This window comes from Thalassophryne amazonica, chromosome 11 (assembly GCF_902500255.1).
Source record: "Thalassophryne amazonica chromosome 11, fThaAma1.1, whole genome shotgun sequence".
NCBI lineage: Eukaryota > Metazoa > Chordata > Actinopteri > Batrachoidiformes > Batrachoididae > Thalassophryne > Thalassophryne amazonica.
The window spans coordinates 66,572,417-66,576,717 of NC_047113.1; positions in this window are offsets into that span (position 1 = coordinate 66,572,417).

Consider the following 4,301-nt stretch of genomic DNA (forward strand, 5'->3'; position numbering starts at 1 on the left):
GGGCAAACAGTGTTGTAAAGAACAATAATCAAGACGTTAAAGAGAAAACTTCACTTTCCCCCAGAACAACATGATCAGGAAGCGATTGTACCTCACAGCAGCTCCCACTGAAAATAACAGAGACAGCCTGTGATTCTCACATGTTTACATAAAACAAACGCAATAACAACGTCTAAACCCAGAGAATACAACCCCTGGCAATAATTATGGAATCACCAGCCTCTGAGGATGTTCATTCAGTTGTTTAATTTTGTAGAAAAAAACAGATCACAGACATAACACAAAACTCAAGTCATTTCAAATGGCAACTTTCTGGCTTTAAGAATCACTCTAAGAAATCAGGAAAAATAATTGTGGCAGTCAGTAACGGTTACTTTTTAGACCAAGCAGAGGGAAAAAAATATGGAATCACTCAATTCTGAGGAATAAATTATGGAATCACCCTGTAAATTTTCATCCCCAAAACTAACACCTGCATCAAATCAGATCTGCTCGTTAGTCTGCATCTAAAAAGGAGTGATCACACCTTGGAGAGCTGCTGCACCAAGTGGACTGACATGAATCATGGCTCCAACACGAGAGATGTTGAATTGAAACAAAGAAGAGGATTATCAAACTCTTAAAAGAGGGTAAATCATCACACAATGTTGCAAAAGATGTTGGTTGTTCACAGTCAGCTGTGTCTAAACTCTGGACCAAATACAGACAACATGGGAAGGTTGTTAAAGGCAAACATACTGGTAGACCAAGGAAGACATCAAAGCGTCAAGACAGAAAACTTAAAGCAATGTGTCTCAAAAATCAAAAATGCACAACAAAACAAATGAACGAATGGGAGGAAACTGGAGTCAACGTCTGTGACCGAACTGTAAGAAACCGCCTAAAGGAAATGGGATTTACATACAGAAAAGCTAAACGAAAGCCATCATTAACACCTAAACAGAAAAAAACAAGGTTACAATGGGCTAAGGAAACGCAATCATGGACTGCACTGGGGAGATGACTGTCATTACATCATCAATAAATGCACAAGTTTACGTTGATATTTTGGACACTTTTCTTATCCCATCAATTGAAAGGATGTTTGGGGATGATGAAATCATTTTTTCAAGATGATAATGCATCTTGCCATAGTGCAAAAACTGTGAAAACATTCCTTGCAAAAAGACACATAGGGTCAATGTCATGTCCTGCAAATAGTCCGGATCTTAATCCAATTGAAAATCTTTGGTGAAAGTTGAAGAAAATGGTCCATGACAAGGCTCCAACCTGCAAAGCTGATCTGGCAACATCAATCAGAGAAAGTTGGAGCCAGATTGATGAAGAGTACTGTTTGTCACTCATTAAGTCCATGCCTCAGAGACTGCAAGCTGTTATAAAAGCCAGAGGTGGTGCAACAAAATACTAGTGATGTGTTGGAGTGTTCTTTTGTTTTTCATGATTCCATAATTTTTCCTCAGAATTGAGTGAGTCCATATTTCTGGTGCTGACCGTCTTGCTGTATGGTTGTAAGATTTGGATGCTAACCAGTGACCTAAGGTGACGACTGGATGTCTTTGGTACTAGGTGTCTCCGAGGGATCCTTGGGTACCGCTGGAATGACTTTGTATCAAACAAGCGGTTACTAAGAGATGCTAAGATGAGGTGTACTGCTTGCATTGTAAGGAAGAGTCAGCTATGACATTTTGGCCATGTGGCCTGTTTCTTTGGGCATGATCCAGCACACAGGTGCATGTGTGTTGAGGACCCCAGTAGCAGGAAAAGGCCAAGGAGATGCCCAAGTTAGCCCTGGCTGCAGCAGATAGATGGTTATTCTAGAGATGTGGGAATGGACCGGTTGTCAGCATGGGTGGTTGCCCTCCAAGACCCAAGGCGGTGCCGTGGTTGTGTGGATGCAGCAAAGCACAGCACCAGCACATGCTCCCAGACTTTTCTTTTTCAATGCAGACGAAGTGTCTTGGCCAAGGACAGAGACAGATAGTGTGACAGGAATCGAACCCAGGGGTCATTCCATGCCAAATCACCCAGTTCTGAAAAAAATTCCCAGGTCACCCCTCAGTCCTGACTTGCCAATTAAATATGTTGTTCCTCTGCCAGAGTAATGGTGAAATGCCAAATATTAGGTCCAAATCTTGAAAAGATTTGCAGCTACAGCCCAATCAATAGCTTTTGGATTTTCCACATTTTAAGAAACCGGTGATTTCTACCAAATGTAGACATTAATAACATTGCCTTTTGGGGTGCTGAAAATGGCCTATTTTCATGTTTTCAAAATATTAGCATATTTTTCACAACTCGACGTTTTGCTCCAAAGAGACTGATATATGATTTCACTTCATAGATATGCTCTAACACATCATAAATCATGGTAAAAATAATTTTAAGACCATTTGAGGGATTTTTGAGCAAGCAGATATATGTACAACATGTAAAAATTTGGAATTTCTACCATTTTCAGGGCCTTTTGGAAGGCAAATACACACCAGATATACTAAAACTGACTTTATATTCCCATTCTACACCAAAAATTAGGCTAGGATGTGTAGTTTCAAAGCTGGGAAGCTAATGACAGGCTAGTTATTAATGTCTACATTTGGTAGAAGTCACCATTTTCATAAAATGTGGAAAATCCAACAAATATTGATTAGGGTGTAGCTGCAAAACTTTTCAAGATTTGGACCTAATATTTGGCATTTCACCATTACTTTTGCAGAGGAACAACATATTAAATTGGCAACTCAGGACTGAGTGGTGACCTGGGAGCCCCTGGGTGACTTGAGATGGAATGACCCCCAGGTCAACATACTGGTAGCCAATTTCCTTATCCCGTTGAAGTAATCACTCTACACTGTACTTATAATCAAACACTGAATGCATTGTAAATGTGTGGATAAATGCGTTTGTCCTGTGACTGAGTTCAGTTAGGCTGTGAGAGTATAAAACTCACCATTCTTACAACACTGTTGTTCTACTGTGATGTTAAAGGGGTTGTATCTGGCATAATAATAATAATAATAATAATACATTTTATTTGTTAGGCGCCTTTCAGGGCACCCAAGGTCGCCTTAAAACAATACAACAACAATATAAAATGACATTAAAACAAAGTTAAAAACAGTTAAGGTTAAAATTAAACAGGACAGAGCAGTTATGGTTGTAGTGAGTAGGCTTGTCTAAACAGATGAGTTTTGAGTTTGGATTTGAAGTCAGTGAGTGAAGTGGTATTGTGGAGGTCTGGGGGAGAACGTTCCAGAGCTGAGGAGTAGAGCGACTGAATGCCCTGCTCCCCACAGTGAAGACTGGCGGGGGGGACGGAAAGCTGGAGAGAGGAAGCGGAGCGGAGGGAACGGGCAAGTGAGTTGATGTGGATGAGGTCAGTCAAGTACGGGGGGGGCGAGGTTGTGGATGGCTTTAAATGTGAGGAGCAGAAGTTTGTAGTGGATGCGGTGTGAGATGGGGAGCCAGTGAAGCTACTGGAGAACCGGGGTTATGTGATTTATGGAGGGTGTGTGTGTGATGATGCGAGCGGCAGAATTCTGGACCAGTTGAAGTTTATGAATAGTTTTGTGGGGGAGACCAAACAGGAGGGAATTGCAGTAGTCCAGACGGGAGGTGACGAGGCTGTGGACGAGGATGACGGTGGAGTGAGGACTAAGGAAGGGATGAAGGTGGTGGATGTTTCAGAGGTGAAAGTAAGCGGACCGGACAATGTTATTTATATGTGCAGTGAAGGAGAGGGAGCTGTCAAGGATGACACCCAGACTCTTTACCTGAGGGGAAGGGGAGACAGGGACGCCGTTAATGAAAATGGAGAATGGTTGGGTTTTGTTAAGGGTGGATTTGGTGCCGGTGAGTAGGAATTCAGTTTTATTGCTGTTCAATTTAAGGAGGTTTGAGGTAAACCAGGAGTTGATTTCAGAGAGGCAGTTGGTTAGGGATGATGGTGGAAGAGTGGTGTTGGGTTTACTGGAAATATAGAACTGGGTGTCATCCGCATAGCAGTGGAAATTTATTCAATGCTTTCTGAAGATGTGGCCAAGGGGGAGTAAGTAGATAATGAACAGGAGGGGGCCTAGGACAGAACCCTGAGGAACACCAGAAGTGAGGGGAAAGGGGTGTGAGGTGAAAGATTTTAGCTGGATAAACTGAGTGCAGTCCGAGAGGTAAGAATGGAACCAGGTAAGGGGTGTGCGCGTAATGCCAATGGAGGCAAGACGGTCCAGAAGGATGGGGTGTGAGATGGTGTCAAAGGCTGAACTGAGATCTAGCAGAAGGAGGATGGATAGTGAACCAGAGTCAGC